Source organism: Ahaetulla prasina, chromosome 3 (assembly GCF_028640845.1).
Source record: "Ahaetulla prasina isolate Xishuangbanna chromosome 3, ASM2864084v1, whole genome shotgun sequence".
Taxonomy (NCBI): Eukaryota; Metazoa; Chordata; class Lepidosauria; order Squamata; family Colubridae; genus Ahaetulla; species Ahaetulla prasina.
This window is the reverse complement of record NC_080541.1, coordinates 192,192,590-192,216,718: the sequence shown is the minus strand read 5'-3', so window position 1 is coordinate 192,216,718 and position 24,129 is coordinate 192,192,590.

Here is a 24,129-nt window from a genome sequence, read left to right as displayed (position 1 = left end):
TTTTGTGCATGAGTGCACTATTTTCCCTACTTCTGAAACACCAACTAAGTGCAATACTTGTAGTAAAAGAAATGTACCTCAAATTCTCTAGGATTGGTCTTTTTGAACATAATGAAGTCTCAGGTTTTGAGGCTTCAGGTACTGTGTCCCCCAGAAATTAACGTTATCTGACGCTCCACATTTAGTCATTTCTGTTGTATTATAGACTCAAGTAGGCTTTGAAATAGACCTGCACTCTGTAGCAGACTTACTGAATCTTCCACAGGTCTGACATACAGTATGCACTTCCCATTTAGTCTCTCAGTATACTTGTTGAAGTTATAATTATGAACGGCTAGTGTTTATGCTCAGTTCCCAGATTTGAGCAAATGGATCTTTTCTTGTCTTGCTCTCAATATCAGGAATCTCTGCAAGTTATTTAGCCTCTCTAATGACACGTTCAGACTCATAATCTGCATATTCATGTAACCAGGAGGATTTAGCTTCTGATTATCTGGCCTGTATAACTCCCAGCCCTGAGGCCTGATGTTCTCCCAACACCTCGCATTAGGAAATCCTATCTATCTCACCTATCAGAAACGAAGAGTTTGTTTATATGTTTGGAAACAGAGACATTTTGTGATTCTATTCTCAATATCATTTCTGGAGTACAAATTCCTACAAAAACCACTATTGAATATTAAACCCTTCATGAAGGATGTATGAAGGAGAACTTACAGAAAGTCTTTACTGTATTTTCTCATCCTCCTCCCCCATAAATACAATACAGGCATCTTATTTGTTAGTGCTCTATGCTTACCAGCATCTGAACTCTATAACTATTAGAAATCACTACCCTCTTCTTATAATTTCTGGACTTTTCAAATGTCTTCATACTCACATACAGTATGTTGTCAGGTTACCCCCAAATTGACATGAAAGAAAGACACAGATTTTTAATTACCAATGATTTTTTTATTATAAGAAGTCCATTCTGCACCTAGGTAGAGAGGATGGAGGGAAATGGATCAAAATGTCTGGCTTCCTACATCCTTAAGAAAAGAAATCTTGCAGTTCTGCCATGACAGCTGGACATTTTACAGTATATCAAATGATTCTTCTCTGTTGTTATTTTTGGTGGCTTTGCATCAGGCCAGATATCAAGGCCTATGTTTGTCACCATATCAAGCCTTCTGCCAATAAGCTAGATGGATTGTTGCATTCAACAGCATTTACAAACACAATTGCCTTGGCTTTCGTTACTGACCTATCAGATGCCTATGACATTTTTCATAATGAATCTTTTCCTTAGGAAGATTCATTACATTTCCTGTCATGGCCTCATTCTGTTCCTAAGACAACATGTCTGCTTATTCAACACGTTTTCTGCATGTAAAGGTCACCCAGTTGTCTCATTTCTGAGAGAAGCCCACAATTCAGCACATATTTTTGAATGCCCTGTTTCAGTAATTGGATCCTCCTGCATTGTCCACCTCTCTCAACATGTTAATGGAGTAAATGCTGAATATTATGCCCCTGTTCTGTGTAGTTAAGGCAAGGCAGAGAAGTCCACTATGTTGCACCCACTGCCAAGACACACCTATAACTTCCTCCTCCATTCACTAGTTTCAGTTGGACAAAATTCCAAATATAGTGTATGTCCTGGAATGAGGACAGGTGCATGGGGACAGGTGCATAGTTGCCATGGTGAAATATTGAGGCATTCCTAACTGGGCAGCCTTGGCAGAGGCACTAAAATCACACAGAACAAAAAGTCTAAGGTAATCCATTAGAGATCGCCTTGGTTAGGTCAGAAAAAGAAATGGTTGTGCGATGGGATTGATGAAACATGAACAGTATATCTGCATTGTTCTGGCCACCCAAAAATAGTAGCAAACACTGAACATTGGCAGACTACCAGATAGAATGTCTGGTCAGTGTGATGGAATTCCTAAAGGCTATGACCACACAGCCTGCCCATCCTTCCGCCCTTGTTTGCTAAATCAGAGAGTAGCCCAGAAAACAAAACAGGGGAAATACACTCATCTCTAAGCCAGACTTCTATATTACTTGTCAAATCAAAAATTTCATCTAGGATTAAACACCTAAATATTTTGCTAACCACTAAGTAATCTGGCTATTAGATTGGAGATCCACTTTTGCTATCACCAGACTGCAGCTAGAATAAAAGAAGGCCAGACAGCATGTTCTATCCAGGGTGGGCTACAATTGGTTTAACAACCGGTTCTGTGAGTGCGCGCCTAACGCATGCACACGCAGCATTCGAAATACAGCAGTTTGAAGCTCAGCTGCTTATATTCTCTGGCAGCCCTGATAAATAGAACAGCAGAGTTCTGTGCCACACAAATCAGCTGAGCCAGAAAGGAAATATAGGACAGGATAGGGTGGGGGCAGGTGGGCAGGGCCAGCTGATCGTCAGAACTACCAGTTTGCCCAAACTGGTCCAAACCGCAGCAGCCCACCACTGATTCTATCCTCTTCTTCTTTATCTGTAACTGACTTCCTACTTTCAGACAGCACCATATTTGCTCCCAGGCCATGATGTATTCTCCACTCGAGGTTATCTAGATCCAAAATGGCAAATTTTAGACTATAGGTCAGATGCAGCCTATAAAATGTCAGTTCACCTAAGCAGCTTCCCCCAGTGCAGTGCATTGCTTTCCATTACTATCGTCATAACCTTGACCAGAATCAAGGCATTCTTGCCTAGTCTCACTTTCCCCATATTTTAGAGATGATTCTTCCAAGGCTTTTTCCTTGAAAGGTATCATATTGGGCATTGACACCGAACTTCCTCTATTATCCAAGCAGCCTCAATGTGACTTCTGTTTTGGAACACAACATAGATTCAGCACTGGGACCAAGCAATACCCTCCAGATTCAAGGCCAAGAAGAGTTGCTCTTAAAGAAGGGGAAAGGGAGATTTGGCAAAAGTGCTTTGAACCTAGCCATGTTGCCTCGGGGAGCACTTAGGAATGGTCTGAGTTTGTTGTATGGAGTGCAAAATGTACTGAAAATGAACCTTGACCCTTTGATCACACATATGGTCAGATCCAGAGACAGAAGGTTAGCAAAAGATGAATTATAGAGCAACCCTCTTCCTACTTGCTTATCATCCTTCAAGAAGGTAACAAGCCAAAATGCTGTACTAAGCTAAAATGAAACAAACCGTATTATGGCTTCATGCATCTCTTTACAACCTGGTGCACTGCAGGTAGGTTGGACTAACATCTATGTTGATAGCTAGCTAGCTAGCTAGAGATAGCTAGCTAAAGACAGCTAGCTAGCTACTTAGGCAGGAAGGCAGGCAGGAAAGCAGAGTATATACCTAGGGAGCACAAGGTTTATGAAAGGTAGTTCAGTGTGATTTGATCAATCCTATACATGTATACGAATGAACGTACCTGCATGTTATGTGCTGGTTGACACACTTCAAAAAGCTTACAGAGTTCTATCAACCATGGTTAATTATTAGATTTTTATCCACCTTTTTATTTTTACGTGTGTGTGTGTGTGTGTGTGTGTGTGTGTGTGTGAGAGAGAGAGAGAGAGAGAGAGAGAGAGAGAGAGAGAGAGAGAGAGAACTTGAGGCAGCAAATAGACCTAATATTCCTGCCTAGTATCCTCAGAAGAACAAACCCATGAGGTAGATTTGGCTGAGAGAGTGCTTCTGGCTCAAAGTTACCCAGTTGGCTTTAATGGCTGGTTTTTCTAGAGGCTTTTCTAACTGGAAAAGCTGAAAATTGAGTCTGGTGCTTTCTGCCTGCAAGGACTTGCTTTACTTCTGAATCATGGGCTACTTCCAAAACGGCGAATCCCTTATGAAAGTCAAAGTATTGGGGTTAATAGTTGATATACTTCTGCCTGCAGCTTTTTGTCACTGAAGCATTGCCCTGATGATTGTATTTTGTCTGGCAACAATACTTGATTTTAAAAGCTTAGATAAGGTCTCCTTTAAGATATAAGAAGGTAATGCATTCCTGTCTGAGACGGTGTTATTACCTCAAGGCCAAAGATACGAAGTTGCTTTCTGATATACTCATACAGAGATGGCCTTCAGTTCAGCTCATGTCATTTAAATAGTGGAAAGAGAGTTGAAAGAAGTTAAATGTATCCTGTTTACCCTGTTTTGGGGTTGCTCCATGTGGGATGCAGCTGCTAACACATCTTTTTTGTCTTTTCCTTGAGATGCACAGCTGGTATCCCTATGGTGGAATGCAGTACCAATGAAATTAGAAGAGCTTTTAAAAGTCCACTCTTCTATCCTTCCATCTGATCCCAATGCCCGACTTGATGAGTGCATGCTGTGAAAATCACACAACACAGCACTCAACCAAAGCTCAACTTATTTTAACAGCAGGATCTGCTGTTATGAGGCCTTTAAAGAGGGCCTGGAAATTCAGAGAGGACAAAACATAGCTGCTATGCTGGTGACTGGGACCAGCCAAAGTAAAAAAAAAGAAAAAACAACTCAATGATTTAAATGGTTCTGCTAGGCAGCATTTTTAATTAATTCCTTTTAAAGCCATACCTTTCTCTATAAGGAAATATCTTATCTGCTAACCTATCCTGTCCTATTGTTGGTATATTTTCCTTATATGCATACAATAAGTCTAAATTAAGAATTGATGAAATATTGTCTAGGTAGCAGTAATGCTATTTTGTTAAAGGAAAAGGCTGGCTCCTGCCATTATAGATAAACAAACACATCAGATAGCAAAACATACACAAAGGAAGACATATATCATATGCATAGGAAGACATATGCATAGGAAAGATAAAATACTCATATGTACAGACATTGTGGTTAACTATAGATAAGAAAACATCTGTTTTGACAGAATATGAAAAGGAGAAAGATGTTCATGCTAATAGAACAGAACTATTGTAATAAGCTAACACATTCCAGTCTACTGATGATGGACTAAATCTTTAAACTAAAAGCCTCTAAGAAGGGAGACAGAGGACAGTCTATCGTGGATATTACCTAATGTTACTTGACATCCTTGAGTTGAATAAATATATTTTCTTTGACCTACACTGAATGTCTGACATATTTTATTGGATTCCCAGCTTGGGCATAAACCACAGGAAAAGAAGGTATTTGATCCTTCTGATATTATTAAAGGCAACAAAAATCATCTGTTTTGAGAGTCCAGTATCTCCAGAACTATAAAGAATTACAAAGTATAGGTAGTCCTCGAGTTACAACCTACCCATCACAGCTTTTAACTTGTGACGGATGATATACATGATTGATCTGACTTTACGGCCCTTTTTACAGTGGTCATTAAGCAAACACTAGTTGTTAAGTGACTGCCACAGTAATTAAGTGAACACTATGGTAGTTTAAAAAAACAACAGTTTGTTATGAGTCAGTTTTGCCAAAAACCAACAGTAAATGCTGCTTTTCAGTAAAATCATTATAAAACACAATCACATCATTATGGGATGATGTAAACAGCCATAAATGCAGCCCAGTTGCTGAGTGCCCAAAGTGCAGCCATGTGACCATAGAGGGGCAGCCATCATAACTTCAAATCCAGGTGTAAGTACCCCCCCTCCTGGAAGACTGTTGTAACTTCAAACAGTCATAAAGTGACTGGTCATAAGTTAAAGCCTATCTATAATGCTAATGATCTTGTAGTCAAGGAGTAAGATGTTTAATAATAATAATACAAGTATAAATTGTCCTTCTAAATGGATCAAACTGTAACCGTTATTACATCCAGTATGATAATTCAAATATTTCAGGTAAAAACCCGAGAGAGAAAAAGTGTGCCTGAATGAATGAATGGCAATAGCAAAATTGAGAAGTTTTGTATTCCTTGTTCATTCTTTGGTTGTCAACTCTTTAATTGCTTATTTTTTGAAATTTATACTGAGACAGGAGATGCAGTCAGGCCATTTATTCATCTAATTCACTTTTTTACTTGGTTCCCAAGCAAAGTTCTTTCTACTGCTTGTCACTGTATCTGTAGGAGATGACCAGGCTGAGCCTGAGGGAAGGGTCAAACATATAATTAGTCATGAGTCCCTGCGCGCCCACAACAGTTCTAAGTCCAGCCAACCTTGAATTCTTAACTGCCACTAATTTCCCTTGCCTGCTAGTAGTTCAAATTCTTGTAGAGAGCTTAAGCTTGCAAGAAAGCATTTCGACTGTCTGAAACTACTGATTTCCACAGCATTTCACATTATCATATTTTTGTCTGGGATATTGGCAGTTAACTAACATGGGTTTCTATAGCAAAACCAATGTTTTTTTTCCCTATGCATCATGATCTAACCCAAATTTGCCTTTGTACATCTGTGAGGTTGCCAGTCTTATTTAAATGCCCATTTGCTAAACTGTTATCTTTCCCCTATGTAATGCTTAAGGATTGAGACAGAAACAATGTGAAATTGGATCTAGTGTGCAGGAGATGATAAGTACAGTATAGATTTGAAGCTTGAGAGTGGCTGTTGTATTCCTGTTCAGAAAACAACTACCATAAAGTAATATAAATAGTCACAAAAATTACAGATTGAGTTTTTACTCCCAAAAACTCTTATTCTGGAGAATTAAAAATGCAACAGGGAAGTCATCTAAATAACTAAAGTGCTCCATATTTGAAAGGTGTTAATTAACTTTTATCTCCTGAAGGTCAAGAGACCAGAAAGGTGCATAAATTCCAGGAAGAGAGAAATGCTGAAGAAATGCCTGCTGCTGGCACAGCAGTTTTCAGAATCCGCCTAAAACTAGAATCTATTTTTTAATGTACAGATTGTTCTTGTGATAAGAAGTTATTCCTTCCCACTTTGGAATGGAATGACAAAAGTAATCAGAAAAGCAGTTGCAGTACAGCCTGTACTATCTTCCCCACACAAATTAGGAACACTTTTGTGGAGACCTTGGTTAAATGCCTGAAACAGCTGGGACATCTATAATGTTGATTGGACAACTAGATGAGTTATTTTACCATGTGGCATTGGAAACAAGGATATTGCAAGCTAGGAATTAGATAAAAGAAATATCCTTCCACAAACATGCTTATCTATATAAATAACATGCATCACCAAAACTAGAAAATGCAGATTGTACATATGTGTATTTTAAATAGTAATTTAATCAGGAGTACATCATGATTATTCTTGCTCATGGTGGTAAACATGATGTTCTTCCCTGTGTTTATCCCCACAACAAACTGTATGCTCATTTGGGTTGAAGAACACAACTTACTCAAAGTCACTGAGTGTTTCTCATCATCTTTATAGTGTTCACATTTGCTCTTTTACATGACTTAATACCCTGGAATCTGTCCAGCTCCAGTTTATATAATTGTTATCAAATATTTTGGAAAATAAAATAAAAACTAATGCAAATTAATATAAAGTAAGAAAAAGAAAAGAAATGAAAGAAAATCTAAAAATGCAAGAAAGGAAAAAAGAAAAAAAGATACAAAGAAGTAGCATTCCCTCCCCTATTCACAAGAAAAAAATGAGAATCACAAACAAAATGTGTTTTTTGTAGATGGCACTGCCAATCAACAAAGATAGAGTCAGTTATATCAAAGCAAAATGTTGGATCTGAAACTGTATTCTATTTTTTAATTTCCAAGTTTGGAATCATTTGAAAATTTAAGAGGAGAAAACATGGATATGTTGCTTGAAACAATATTAAAACAGTAAGAGAAGAAGAAAAAAACAATGCCTGAAAGAATGTCTTTAATGATTCTAGCGCAAGAGAAGACTATTTATAATTATGGCAAATCACTTTGAAAATAGAGAAATTACAAGTTAAATTTAAGTCTAGAGCAGGTTGGAGAATTTATGGTAATCTATCTATATGTCTGGAGTTTATAGGCTCCTCTTCAAGCAAAAACTCTGACCTTTGATATCATGCACTATTCTTTGCAGAAGATGAGAGAAAGATAGTGCTCTTCTGAACGAAAAGACAACAGTGTTCAGGACCAAGCTGAAAGGATGAAGTGGGCAGCCAAATATTTTCTTTTTTCTTTTCTTAGTAACAGCTATCCCACACCTTTTGCTTTATCTTTGCAAGGGCAGCTCTACTTGTTTCTGGGCATCTGAGGCCATCTGAGCTATGGCACATTGTCCCTCTTCAGAGGAGTGCAGGTTGTCTAAGGGGGAGCTGCACTGGCAAATATTCCAACTACTGTGAAATCCAAGATCTTGCCTCTTTTAGGAAGGCTCAAGACAGCTGAGATACTCATTCTTGTAGGGGCTCCAGCTGGAGGACACGTGGTAGAGTTTTTGGGAAAACCCTTTAAGACCAGCAGATGAGATGGGCCAGCCTGGCAGTTGGATTTTACAGCTTCTACATTCTATGCCAGAGGACTGCTTGGTGATTTCTTTAAAACATATTCACTAGTCAGAGTAAATTTATTGTCATACTAATGTGTCTTGTATTTTTAACAGCAGTTTTGAGTTTTTAAAAATATCCTATGAGAATACTTTCCCCACCCATTAAGATCAGTGATATGGTAGAAGACATTGCACAGTTGCACAGTTTACCACTCTCTGCATAATGAATTCAGATTATTTCCTTACCTGTCAGTTTTTACATTCCCATTTTCTAGATTCATTATATACAAAGACATCTGTAGCAAAAGCAAACTCTTTCCCAGGCCTATATTTTTTACTACTAAAGTCATAATCCCTTACCTGTGGCATCATGCAGTAGTTCATTGCTACAGATCTCACTAAGTCATCATATAGAAAAGATTAGTTACTGGGTTAAAATGAACAGCAGATAATTTTTCAGAAATAGACCTTAAATACCATGTAAAGATCTCCAGAATTATAAGCAAAGTGGGGGGGAAAACAGCCTAGAAAAATTTGTGCTTTTTCAAATGTTTTAGGAGATGGAATGAGTGCTTAACATTCTACAGAACTTTGTTGTGCTTGTTAACTTTTTGATCCCAGGCATTCAAGATTTCTATTTTTTCCCTATAATTAATGCTGATGTTATTAACTTAACGTGTGCATCATCTATAAGTATACATAAATTGCAGGTCCAATTTGGACTATAATTAATCATGGAAATAATGCTTTCGGTACCTCAAATATTTCAAATGAGTCAGGTAAAATAAGGTCCGCTGCCTTGGACGCACAGGGTTGGTCTTCCAGCCCTATGATTTTATGTTTTTGAAAAGTTGCAGCAGAAGGGCAGTGACAAATAAAACACCTTCATGCTTTTGCCAAGAAAACTGCACAGATGTGTCCATATAGCACTGGAATTTAAGAGCAAGGTATAGTAAACCTATATAAAAGAATAACTTGAACAACTTGATTATCTCAGAAGTTGGGCATCATTTTTATGAGGAAGCATGTAGAAATTTAGCAGATCCTTTTCAAAACACAGGGTCTGTAAAATTATGGTTTAAATATAAGACTGTAAGGTCCTGCTGAATCCAGCATTCTGTGTCAGGCAATGACCAACCAGATGCATTTGAAGAAGTTCACAAACTTGTATAGGAAAGTCAAAGCCCTTTTTCACTGTTTCTCTCTAGCAGCTGCATCTGCATGAAGAGAAAGAATAGAAAAAAACTAAACCAAACAAGTGTGTGATTAAACCAGGCTAAACAATCTCCTAGAAGACTGCTGTGGGAATAAAAAAAAGGAGGGAGAATTACATTGCCTGAAGCTCTTTGGAGGACAAGCAGGCTGCATAAATGTAAAGCTACATCCAACAGCATAGCATAACTACATTTCCTTTTGCTTGCTTTCTACTCTGTGACCTCCCTCCAATCTGTTCTTGATAGACCTCCAGCTCCCTGGAGAAATATAAAGTGTAGTAGCTGCAAAGAGGAGGGGGAAGATCTACTCCACCAACAATGTTCTTTCTAATGGTGAATGACCACAGGATACAACCTCTAATAAAGCAATAGCTCAGATCAATAGGTGAGATTCAGCTTTGTCACCCCTTAATTACTCTTCCATTTTTTTTTACCCCATTCATGTTAATATATCTCAGTGTTGCTGCAACAGTACAAGTAAAAAAATAATAATCCTAGGTTCTGGGCTCAAATTTCAGCTGACTGATTATTGCTATTTAAGTACTACAAATTTCAGCCTATAGAAGAGAAATTTGGTCTCCATGGCGTAATTGTTATTTCTTATTGCATATCAGATGAAATTAAAATTGAACCACAGTTTGCCTATAAATTCCAGCAAAGTAATTCCCAGGAATGAAAGGCTCCCATTTCACAGAGATGACTTTTAAAAAAGCAGGTCCAAAGACATTTCTGGAGGACTGCAAGATCACAGCATTAATATTAAATGGTCTCTCTACCAACAAACTCCAGGTGACAAGCCCAACATGATAAGGTAACCAAATCCAATCTTTTTTCCCCATCATGGACCATCATAAGGAGTAATTTAAAAAATCTTAAATACATCAAGGGTCAAAAAAAGTTGTTAAAAACCAGAAGATACAAAAGGTGTATCGATTAAAATACATAAAAATGAGAATGTAAAAGAAAAGGTAGGAGTATTATACGGGAGTGTGGGAGCGTAACAGATTGGCATTTGGAATACTGTATCTGAAGGTAGTTCTCCACTTATGACCTGTCACTTAGTGAACTTTTAAAATTATGTGGACAACCGGGGGGGGGCGGTACTTACAATACAGATTTGAAGTTCTGACGGTTGCCCCAATGGTCACATGGCTATACTTCAGCCTCTTAATAACCATGCTGCATTTATGGCTATTTGCAGTGTCCCACAGTCACCTGACCACATTCAGAACAGGTTTGTTAAAACCAGCATTTACTTCAGTTTTCAGTAAAACTGCGTTCATAGTGAACCACTGGTTCACTTAATGATCACAACACTCATTTTATGACCACGGTGCTCGCTTAACAACCACTGCAAAAGGAACATAAAATTGGTCAGTCATGTGATGGTCACTTGTACTTTACTACGAGTTATGACTGAAAAAGACAGGCTCCATTATGTCCATAACTCAAGGACTACCTGTATCAAGTTACAAAACACTTTTAATTGGTGAACTTAAATCAAATTTATAGAGTCTCAAACACAGGTCATCATCCAACTAATTTGAGTGCTGCCGCAAAAGAACTTTGCAACATTTTATGCTGTGACAGGATTGGTGTCAGAAAGCGATAGAATGATGTAAAATTGTGTGTACTGCATATTTATGTAATAAGGGTGAGATGAAGTTAGCACAAATGTGTCTGTGGTACAGGATTAGATATGTTGTTTCTGTGTGTCCAGAGTCACATTGGGGCATTGTTTCTTACCCAGTAAGTATCATCTTATATCGGCCTTTAGGGGCAGCTGATGGGAGAGCACAACATAATGCTGGAATAAAGGCTCTAGATCATGGTTCTCCAACCTTGGCAACTTTAAGCCTGGAGGACTTCAACTCCCAGTTGAAGCAAAGCTGGCTGGGGAATTCTGGGAGTTGAAGTCCTCCAGGCTTAAAGTTGCCAAGGTTGGAGAACCATGATCTAGATCAGGGATGTCAAACTCACGTCGTCATGGACTCATCACGTGGTGTATTACGACTTTTTCCCCCCTTTGCTAAACCAGGTGTGGGCATGGCCAGCATGTGACACATCCAACCTGTGGGCCGCAAGTTTGACACCCTTGATCTAAATACTTCAAGGTAAGCTAGATATACCATGGGGGAGGCAGAATGCCTGTTGGATCCACTGATAATGAAGTCCGAGGTCCTGAAAAAATTAACATATTTATTTATTTAATCATATTTTTATACCGCCCTATCTCCCAAAGGACTCAGGGCGGTTTACAGCCTAGTAAAACATACATATATGTACAAGTTAAAACCCCAATTTAAAAAACTTATTAAATACGGCCGAATATTAAAACCACAATAAAATAATAAAACCCCGTTAAAACCAAATTTAAAATTTAAAATTCTAGTCCAGTCCTGCGCAGATAAATAGATGTGTCTTAAGCTCGCGGCGAAAGGTTCGAAGGTCAGGAAGTTGGCGAAGTCCTGGGGGAAGTTTGTTCCAGAGGGTGGGAGCCCCCACAGAAAAGGCCCTTCCCCTGGGCGTCGTCAGCCGGCACTGCCTGGCTGACGGCACCCTGAGGAGTCCCTCCCTGTGAGAGCGCATGGGTCGGTGGGAGGCAATCGGTGGCAGTAGACGGTCCCGTAAGTATCATTTTGGGCTGCTTCTGAATGTGGCTGGTACATTGGCAACAGCTATTTTTGCACTAGATTGATGGGCTATTTATTGAGGGTTGTAATTAAATTTGAGAATATGACCACATACCTCTGCAAAAGTAAAACTCTCATTTGGATATGATGTACTGTATCTTAGAAATTCATCTAATAAAAATATAGGTTCACAATATATAAAGCAAATATGGCTAGAAGCCAAGGCAGACACGGCTTTTTTATAAGAACTGCACAGAAAAGAAATGGTTAGTAAATGCAACTGTACTCACTAATCATACCTACGTTTCTTTATACATAAATTATTAAAGGTATTAAGGATCCATGAGTCTTTTGTTTATAACCACTCTGTTAGATGTGTTAAAAGTAAAAACTTTTATATAAATGAATAAGAGCTCAAATATAATCTCACACTATTGGCAATAAGTTTTATGACTGTTCAAAGTTATGACAATCAAGACATGGGTGACTTCAAGCATCCTGGCTGTTGTAAATGGTCACACACACCCTGTGGTCATGTGATCATATTTAGCCAGTGGTGAAATCTGAACTAGTTTACTACTGGTTCACTGGCTGTGCATGTGCGCTGCATGCCAAACGCATGCTGCATGTGCATGTGCAGTGTCCGCCAAATGAGCACTGCAACCGCACGTGTAGTGCGCACCACACACCAAATGCGCACTGCACATGCACAGTGCTCACTATACACCAAATGCAAGGTGCACGCGCGCAGGGCACACCAAAAGGAGGCATGGGGTAAGCAGAACAGCGCGCAGGGGTGTGTGATTAGCTGTGGCGCGTGATCTTTTTTTTACTTTTAAAAGCCTTTTTTTACAACCTATTTGGCTGAATAGGTTGTAAAAATGCTTTTAAAAGTTAAAAGAAGGCTCTGGCGATCGTGCAGCTCAGCTGTGATCATCAGAGCCTTTTTTAACCTTTTAAAAGCATTTTTTACAACCTATTCCTACCATTCGGGCGGGAAAAGTGAGTGAGTCTGAAAGAAGCGGCAAGCGGGTGACCGGGTGATTGGGTGGGTGGGCAGGGATTTTTGCTACCGGTTCTTCGAACCCCGCTGCCATTGCTACCAGATTGGCCAATCCAATCTGAACCAGGAGCATTTCACCCCTGCGTTGAGCGGATCAGCATTATGATTATTGACAGCGTTCTGGGGTCATGAGACCAGGATTTGCTTTTTTTTTTTTTTTGCCAAGTTATATTGTTTATATTCAAACAAATGAATTCCCTTAACTACTGGGGCATTCACTCAATGATTATCACACACACACACACACACACACCCATATTTACTTCTGGTTATGTGGGTGCCTTGACTTAACAACTGCAGTAACTTATGAACGGAATTCTGGGCTCACTTATGGTTGTAAATCGAGAACTATCGGTACATACATACATAAGACATTTCACCAGATGAACAAAGAGAACATTGCCCTGTAACATCATGGGTAAGTGTGTAAAAGCATCTTTTTTTTCTCTCTCTTTCAGAAAGGCAGCAGTCTTGCTCATATTGCTGGGTTCACCCAGCATGCTAACCCATTATGCATTTTGTTTAGTTTTGGTGCTGAGTGCTATGAAAACCCAGCTAGTTGTTGCTTTTGAATAAACTATTGTTAAATCATGTATAAAACCCAACCATCTTTTCAAGAGTCAGGTTAGGAAGAAGGCAGCCATTGTCTCCTTCATCCTTCACCACTATTTGCAATCCACCCTATCACTACTTCGCCTGTCTTTCTTGCTAGGCTGTCACACAGGAATTGAACAAAGCAGCCCTCAGTGACAAGCTGACTTCTGCACCCTAACAATGGAATATTGACACTCCTTCCATCTGACTTGTCTTGGCAACTCAAAGTTGGAGGATTCTGTCAACCAGTGGGGGATAACTTTAGCTTAGCTTCCATGCATAACATAATTACCCAAATCATTAAAATGTAGCGGCATGAATAATAATCAAGATAGCACTAGGCACTTCATAAAGAATTAAGAAGAGGATCTCCGCACTGAGAATATTACAGTTGAGAAACAGAAGGGAAAGAAAGCATAAGGCAAGAAATGGAGGCAGATTAGCAGGGGAAGAAAAGGGCTATATTTTTTCAATGTGCTTACCAAATTATATTTTACCGAGTTGAGCAAATTATTGGAGCTCCCACAATATATTGAAACACTACACTGGCTAATACTGAGTCATGAAACAGTTACATCACACTGGAGCTTAGGATGTTATTTGAGCCTAGTATGTTGATGATTTTCAGTGATTTACAATATCCAGTATTATTAAAAATACAGGTAGTTCTCACTTAATGACAGTAATCGGGATCCAAATCTCCATCACCAAAGCCATTCTCTCGGCTAGCTCAGCCACAGTTGTGTCAGACGCCGTGAGAAGAAACAAGCCAACTTGGTTTTCTTTCCAAGAGTGACTTCTTTTATTGGTTTACTGCTACAAACCGGGTCTCAGTAAAAGTCGAGGTCTCTCTGTACAAAGTTAGTGCTGAGAGCTTCTGCCTCTCGGTCCTTTTTTAAACATCCTGTGCTGCTCATGCCCCACCCCATGGCTGAAATGTTTTGTTGATTGGACGCCCAGCCGCTCTCTCCCTCCTCGTCTGACAGCCCCAGCTGCCACATCATCTGCCAAATCCCAGAACTAAAGCAGTTCTTCGTGATGCCCAGACCTCATCTCCCTCTATCCCAGTCACCAGTGTGCTGATTCCCTTCCCATGCTTCCCAAACGCAGATCCCTGCACCCCATGAAAAAGGTCCCTGATATATCATCCCTTTGGATCTTTGATTAGGGGCTGCTCCCATGATCCAGATCCCTGTAGCGTCATGTGTCGAGCTGGAGCTGGGCTTGACACATGCATTGTAAAACCTGACTCCATGTTGGTGGAAGGTTGCCAATCATGATCATGTATTCATGGGATGCTGCAATGGTAGGAACTGCAGAAGTTTCTGAGTGTGCCTGGATCATGACCATGTGACGGCAAGGGATGCTGTGGCGGCTGGAACTTTGAAATTAGACATAAGTACTATGTGCATCACATTAAGTTTGAGGAAACCTGTACATGAAAACAAAGGTTGCAAATTGCAACAGCTGAACTCAATATCCACAAATTAAAAGTGCTGTAGATCAGTTTTAACCCTTCAGAACACCAATAGGGGAGGTGCCATCCATGTCTCCCAGGAAAATTCCATTATTCCAAAGTAGTAGACCAACCACAGAAAACTTATCTTCTGTTTGCTGCAAATTCCTCCTCGTGTACCCTCAATGTTCCAGATTGGTATTAAGGACTTGATGGAACAGTTCCACTTAAAGGAAACTTCCCATGATTTAGATAAAGTAACCAGGTGTGGTATTTGAACAATAGGAATCCATATTCCCAAGACCCTCTGCTAATAAATGGAGCCTTACCTTGGGTTGAAAAAGCACTTTGGTACTGCTACCAAGAAAGTGATATGGAAATGTAGCTATATTCAAATTTTTTCTATGATCATATAAATAAAGATGAAAGTTTATTCAAGTTCAGCATAGCTCATCTTTTCACCACTGCCTCCAAACTTCCTTGATTTTATTCATAATGTTCACATGTGTTGGAGACCTATGAAATATACAATTTTGGTGTCTGAAGCAGTTTCAAATTTTTTTAATACCAATTCTGTGGGTGTGGCTTGGTGGGCGTGGCCTGGCCTGGAGGGTGTGGCTTGGTGGGCGTGGCAGGGGAAGGATATTGTAAAATCTCCATTCCGTCCCCACTCCAGGGGAAGGTTACTGCAAAATGCCCATTTCCTCCCAATCAGCTGGACTCAGGAGGCGGAGAATAGATGGGGGCAGGGCCAGCCAGAATTTTTACTACCGGTTCTTTAAACTACTCAAAATTTCTGCTACCGGTTCTCCAGAACTGGTTAGAATCTGCTGAAACCCACCTCTGGTCTGAAGAGGTACATATCTAATATGTTACCAAGGCTGCCATGTGATTCCCTAATTATTTGCAACAGTGCCTGGCCTATTAAGCTTATCTCCTTCATGTTGAGAAGCACATTATTCCGTATTTGTGGGACAGTGACCTTCTGATGAAATTATCATTTGTGGAGTGGGGAATTTAATACATAGCACAATTAAACATTTATGTTTTCAATTCATTAAGAGCCATGTGCAATTTTGCAATTATGTTTTCAAATTACATAAAACATTTAATTGGCTAGGGAAAAAAAGTGTTTTTAAGTGTAACTGAGCACGTCTCCCATTATGAACAGAGCTGATGCTAGGGAAGAACACATTACAATGGTAGGGCTGGCAAGCCTCCATAGAAAGAGGCAGTGCACCTTGCAATTCCATTCATGAAATTTATTTATTTATTTTATTTATTTATTTATTTATCGTATTTATATACCGCCCTATCTCCCTAGGGACTCAGGGCGGTTCACAGGCAGATAAAAAAGTACAAATAAATACAGAATAAAATAACAATTAAAAAACTTATTCTACACAGCCAAATAATTAAAAAAGCAATATAAATAATAAAACCCATTAAAACCAATATAAATTTAAAATCTAGTCCAGTCCTGCGCAGATGAACAAATATGTTTTAAGCTCGCGGCGGGAGGTTTGGAGATCCGGAAGTTGGCGAAGTCCTGGGGGGAGTTCGTTCCAGAGGGACGAATGAAAATAAACGTTGTGCTGAACCTGTTGAGCAAGGAGAAGGGAAGGGAATTTAGAATTCTTATACAACAAATAATCAAGTCTAAAGTGTTGGTGGGGTGTATGTAGAAGCTCTCTATATAAAGGGTCATAGCATTCAGATCTTTGGCAAATGAAAAATATGGCTATTAATTAGTATTAACTACTAATACTAGTATTAGCTACTAATAAGGCCCATGTCATGACAGAAAAAAGGCACATGCATAGAATCAGGACTGTTCAAAGGAGTTACAATGAAATAATTTTATTACGTATATATCCTGCCTTCCAGGGGTGAAATCCAGCAGGTTCTGACAGGTTCTGGAGAACTGGTAGTGGAAATTTTGAGTAGTTCAGTGACCCGGCAAATACCACCTCTGGCTGGCCCCAGAGTGGGGTGGGAATGGAGATTTTGCAATATCTTTCCCCCAGGAGTGGAGAGGGAATGGGAATTTTGCAGTGTCCTTCCCCTGCCATGCCCACCAAGCCACACCCACAGAACCGGTAGTAAAAAAAATTGGATTTCACCACTGCTGCCTTTCCTTCAGAACTCTATACATGGGCCATGCCTTACATTAATTTTTCCATGCTACCTGTGAGATAGATATACTGAGAAATTATGACTGGTAAAAAAACCCACCCAGTCAGCTTCTTGGAAAAGGGGACTTGGATCTGAACCTGAGCTTCAGCCTCTTATCAGACAGCTATCTGAAAGTCCCCACCTCAGGATGGCATGCAGCAGAATTATAGGAAAACAGATGAAATTAGCAGCAAGTGCATGTGAACAACCCAGTCTGGCTAAGGAGATGCAAGACACGTCAAACATCAATTATGGCATAGGGCCGGGTTACTTACGGGACCGTCTGCTGCCACCGAATGCCTCCCACCGACCCGTGCGCTCTCACAGAGAGGGACTCCTCAGGGTGCTGTCGGCCAGGCAGTGCCGACTGGCGACGCCCAGGGGAAGGGCCTTTTCTGTGGGGGCTCCCACCCTCTGGAACGAGCTTCCCCCAGGACTTCGTCAACTTCCTGACCTTCGGACCTTCCGCCGCGAGCTTAAGACACATCTATTCATTTGCGCAGGACTGGACTAGGGTTTTAAATTTTTAATGACTAAATTTTAGCTTTGGTTTTAAATTGGGTTTTACTATTTATATCTGATTTTAAATATTTGGCCTTTATAATAAGTTTTTTAGTTGAATGTTTTAATTTGTATATTTCTGTGTTTTTATATGGCTGTACACCGCCCTGAGTCCTTAGGGAGATAGGGCGGTATAAAAATACGAATAAATAAATAAATAAAATAGATAAATAAATAAATAAATCTCTTTCTTTATGGAGTGATGGGTGATGTTTACTGGCAACCTTTGCAGAATGAATGCACAACTGAGTGTCTTCAAATCTCTCATCCCCAGCAGTTGCCTTCTTTAGCAGGGCAGATTAAGGGAAGGACATAGTTTGCATTATGCTGGTAGACTTAATATCATTTTCATAGAGGGCATCGGGTCTCAAACAAACAAGAGACCATTGACCAGATGGGGCGATATGTCTGCGTAATCATGTGATCCAGGGCCCTATTAATCATGACAAAGGAGGGTGCCTTCTGAACAGCTGGCCCCAAGAAAGAGGTTAAAGAGACATGTGTTGGGGCAAGGCACACAGGAAAAAAGGTGATAGGGTGACCAGGCCCTTTGTCTCTGGGGTCATTTGCCATCTGACTAGAGGAGCAGGTGGGAGAAAAGCTGTTCCCTGGATGATCCTCTCAATAGCTCCATAAGATGCTAGAAGCTGCCACAGAAATATGGGACAGACAAGATTCAATCAAAACTGTGAAAATAAAAGAGGTGGGGGAGATGATAGTCTCAGGGGTGATGAGGATGTCTGGACAACCACATTCTGCAAATGCACCACCTTTGTTCCCTGGGTAGATAATTAATACATTTGGGTTAAAAAATAGAATCTTTCCACTTATGCGAACTCCAAATGACAGTGTCTTTTTCCAGACCACAATGGCCAAGAGTACTCAGCTGAAGTGGGCAGCAGCAGAGGGGTGGGGAGCACATCCATTTAAATCAATAACCACAAGACACATCTTTCCCAAAGCTCTCTTTCTCAACTCCCCCCACCCCAAAGGATTATGGAGAAGAAGGACACCATTTATCCAACCAGGCCTCAGGACCATTCAAACTGATCATGAATTTTTCAAAAGGGGAGCTTTCAACAAGTACAATAGATCTTTGGCTGTAATTTGAAAAGATCGGGGTTTTTTTTTAAAAAAAATCAGCAAATATATCAGTGAGGGCTAATGAGAGCCATTTTCTTTCATTGCCATTGATCTTGGAGAAATATGGTAATATATAGTAGCCTAATTCAAAAGTGATTGTGTAATTCAGGCATCATTAGACAATTATTTGTTTTCACCTATAACTGTTTGCGCTCATCGAGACTCAAGTTCTCTAGGATTGGATCCTAGTAATGTTCCACTATGAATATCCTATAGTGAGACCCTTTAGGCTAATTGGAAGCATTGCATTCCAATTAAGACTATTAAGGTTACAGTTAAAGCTCAATGCCATACAAAACCACTACCATTTAGTGGTGGTCTTAATTTTTGTAGCTCCGTTATGATAATCCTAATCTAGATGCAAATTACAGAAATGTGTGGGTATAGAAGCAAGTTCTTGGTCTCTGGTTTTTATAGCAAGTGTATGGAATTGGTGGCTCGCTAGATGTTGCTGAATTACAGAAATCTCAGCCATCACAGACACAGGCAAGGGATGCTGAAAATACAAATTCAGTCAGGAGATTTATTCAAAAACTTCTGATTCTTGTCTCTGCTTATTTTACTTGGGGGAGAAAACAAAATTCTATAACTACTGCATGACCAAAAGACTTCCACATCACAAAAGAAAAATAGCTGGTTTGAACATCAAATACATCAGACGGGGTAGCACTTGTAATCTCCAGCAAGAAGACTGTACATGACAGTTTAAGTTGAGATGGCTTGATGTTGCACAAGGGCAGCTCAAGTCCATCCTAGAAACATCTCAAATTTTGTGTTCATATAATACAGGGGTGTCAAACTCACATCATCATGGTGGAGTCATGTGACGTATCGGGACTATTTTCCCCATTGCTAAACCGGATGTGGGTGTGGTCAGCGTGTGAGGCATCTGGCACATAGGCCGGGAGTTTGACACCACTGATATAATATAATAACGTATAGTTACAAATTTAATTCATTTAGCTAGGTTCACATAACATGCTAAACCGTAAGATAACCACTTGGGCTGGGTATGTAAAATATATTCAGCCACCAACTAGCCAACTACATTTCTATATATGTAACTGTCTAGTTAGTATCTTGTATAAATCCAGACTCTGACTGAAATGTTGGCTATACTGAGTTGGCTATAGCTGAGTTGGCTATAGCTGAGAAAATCATGGTTTAGCTAACTATGGGTAAATGTTGTTTGAGAAGTCAACCAGTATATTTTGCAAACTATGGTTTAAAATTAATGAATTATCTGTGACTCTACCAATCCTGCTATGCAATTATGCCTAACGTATCATAATTAATCTAACTACATCTTAGCTTTACTTTGCCTGGCATAAAAGCAGAAATGCAGGCTTTTCTCTTTGCCACAAAAAATGGCAATCTTAAAGTTATATTTTTCAAGAAATAGAGACAGGTCACCTTCCCAATGTGAGGCATAAGCTTTCCAAGGCTTTCCAAGGACTGTGTGAATGAGAGCTGACTGTCTGTTTGCAGACACTAGTCATTATCTGGACTAGGCCTTGAGTTTCAGAGCCTGTAAATCTCTCTTTAGTAAAGACAGCAGTGAGCTAATTTCAATTAGCTGCCTGGTGCCATATGAATTCTATTAATATCAAAGTAATGAGGTAATTACTGTGATTTGAAGAAATTACTAGGGAATTGCTTTGGATGAAATCTAGTGAGCAGCAAATGAAAACATCTGTTTTCAAAGGAATTAATAGGATATTTTAAGAGGGATTTTTCTCTTTTTCTCCTTTCCCTCCCACTCTTTCTTTTTTTAAAAAAAGCCATGCATTCAATCTCTCTGTTGTTTTATCTGCATGGCATGGCATATTCTGAGAGAAGATGAATTACACTTCGGGAGCTATTAGAGTAAGTACTGCACTTCTGGATGTGGTTGACCCAGCCACAAACTGAGATACTGCAGGACGTACCGTAAGCAAGTGAAACATGGCTTGTATTATCACATGACACTATGGTTTGATGAACCAGAAATTATTGACTAAACCACAATTGCTGCTTCTGCCCAATGTTCTGGGCTATTAAACCATGATTTACAAACCATTTGACTGTGTTCACACAGCCCACTCAACCAAAGCCACATAGTATATAGAAATTTAACATATTGGTCATAAGAATTCAGACAATTAAGCAAAAATAATACTATATTTTCTGGCAAGAATCAAACAGGACCAATGGATTTCTCATTCAAAACAACCACTTATGTGTGGCTCCAAAAAGGAGGAAGTTATAAGGGGGGAAAGTTAATGTGTTAGAAAATTAAAAAGAAATACAGAAATCCCATCACAATAAGAACAAGCAGTGCCTAGGATACATACATGCCTACTTTGAGGTATAGACAGTGTTGCTCCAACTTGGCAACTTTTAAGATATGTGGACATCAACTCCCAGCTGGCTGAGGAATCCGGGGAGTTGATGTCCACAGACGTTTGAGACACACTAATTTAAACTGCCAGTGGGCAACTTTTAAGATGAATCTGGACAGGACAATCCTTAAGAAGATAGTGCTACATAAGATAAGCAAAATCTGACTATCAGTATCTTCTTCTGGCTCTACGCAATTAAGTCTAGTGTGTCTTGATGTGGGGGGCATCTTCTTACCAAACAGTCTGTTGGATGGCTAAACTTAGGAATCATTCTGTCATTTGCATCAGTTTATTGCTCACCTCTTGAACATTCATTTTATTTTCCTAGCCAGTCATCTGTCATGAAACTATTTAAGTCCCAGGCAGTCTGTCAAAGAAGTTCCTTCAATTGTTCTCCTCCTCCTACACCAATCCTGTAGAGCAAGTATATAATCCACAAGTATAAAAGAGGTCAGGACCAACGGCCCCTTTATGACTTATGGACTTTAACTCCTAGAATTCCTGAGCCAGTATGGTTGGGAGTTGAAGTCCACAAGTTGAAGTCCACAAGTATAAAAGAGCCTTCGTTCCCCAACCATGCTGTAGAGCAGGGGTCTCCAACCTTGGTCCCTTTAAGACTTCTGGACTTCAACGCCCAGAGTTCCTCAGCCAGCTTTGCTGGCTGAGGGACTCTGGAAGTTGAAGTCCAGAAGTCTTAAAGGGACCAAGGTTGGAGACCCCTGCATTAATAGATGGCCCATAGCACACAGATTGGACATGCTTGCTGTACTGTAGTCATGTATGCTGCAAGGGACTATTTTTTCTGGAAAATTTAAGCCGCACAATTTCTTTGAAGATTTGCTAATGTTGTAGGTTGTAGAAAGTATTTTCATGTGATTTTTTTTACAAGACATTTGAAGAAGAAATCATAGGTTTATCTTATATGCCTGAATTCCTTCAAGAGGAATAGGTCCCTTTCTTTCCTTTGCTCACGGAATAGCCCTTGGCTGCCCCCTACTGGCAGATTTAAGTTATGTATTTGTGTGTCTCCCCTCTCCCCAGAAAAAAAAAATGTTGTACAAGATAGAAGGCTTTTGTTTTGAAATTAAATTCAAATTGACAATTTTGAAAACCCATCCATATAGTTTTTTGACAAAATTATAGACTCTCTTGCCACTCCCTTTTTTTTTGGGGGGGGAGGTGGGGGGGTGTCTTTTAAAAACTTTCTAGTCTGGTTTACAGGTCTGATACTTCGTAATGGTCTCCCCTTCAAGTATCAATCAGGTCTGAGTCTGCTTAATTTTCTGTGATCAGTCAAGGTCGCTGCCACTTAGTAAGGCATAATACAAGATAGTTCTACTCTATTGCATGCACATCATACATGACCTGACAGAGCAGGGGAAAAGCAGTTCTGCATAATGGGAGAAGGAGCCAGCAGGAGTTCTATATTACCAATTGGGTCTTTTTGCATTTTATATTCGTTGTATTACTTAGGACTTTTATGAAGTTTGATGTAAAGCAAGGTTCTATATCAAGTGGCTCCAAGATCTAATTTAGCACATCATAAGATGCAAAGATGGATCAACAACATCAGCAAGTATTGCGGGCCCAATTGGCAAAAAAAAAAAAAAGAAAGAAAGCTCAGGACATTATTGGTTGAAAACATGTGGAATAGGCCTTCATCCTTCAAACAATGGCTAATGAGGAGGAGGAGGAAGCAAAGGTGAGAAAGCTTGAAATATAACTGGAAATGAAATAAAAGTTCAAAGTAAAATTAAAATAATTTATTTTTACCATTTAAAAATCCCAGCATTTTAATTCAGTAATTTGCACTTGTAGAATTCTTAGAATTTGCTCTATGGGACCGCCTGCTGTTTCCACATGCCTCCCACCGACTCGTACGCTCTCACAGAGAGGGTCTTCTCAGGGTGCCGTCCGCCAAGCAGTGTCGGCTGGCGGTCCCCAGGGGAAGGTCCTTCTCTGTGGGAGCACCTACCCTCTGGAACGAACTTCCCCCCGGTTTACGCCAATTGCCTGACCTTCGGACCTTTCGCCGGGAACTGAAAACTTATTTATTTATCCAAGCGGGACTGGCCTGATTTTTAAACTCTAAATTTTAAATTTTAAATTTTTCAATTGCAATTTTATTGGGTATTTTATATGGTCAATCGGACGGTTTTAATTTTGGCCTTTTATTGAATAAGCTTTTTAATTGTTATTTTAGTGTGTATATTAATTGTTTTAAATGAAGGCTGTACACCGCCCTGAGTCCTTCGGGAGAAGGGCGGTATAAAAGTTTAATTAAATAAATAAATAAATAAATAAATATGTTCAAACTGTTGTAAGCAAAATTGAAGTGAAAAAATTGAGAATAATTTCCCCTAATATTTTTTAGCTAGTTTGTAATTAACTGGATCCAACACATTTCTTTATATATTGTTTTATATTATATAATTTATTTTTAATTTTAACTTTCCAAAATTCAGTGCCACTAGAGATAGCTCTATCCCATTATTTTGCCAAGTGTCCAGGCAGCGGCCAGATGTCTAAACAATCTGTACTTTCTTTGGATCCAGAATCAACAGTGCATAAGGAGATTTTAAGCTTTGTTGTTTAACTATAGCAG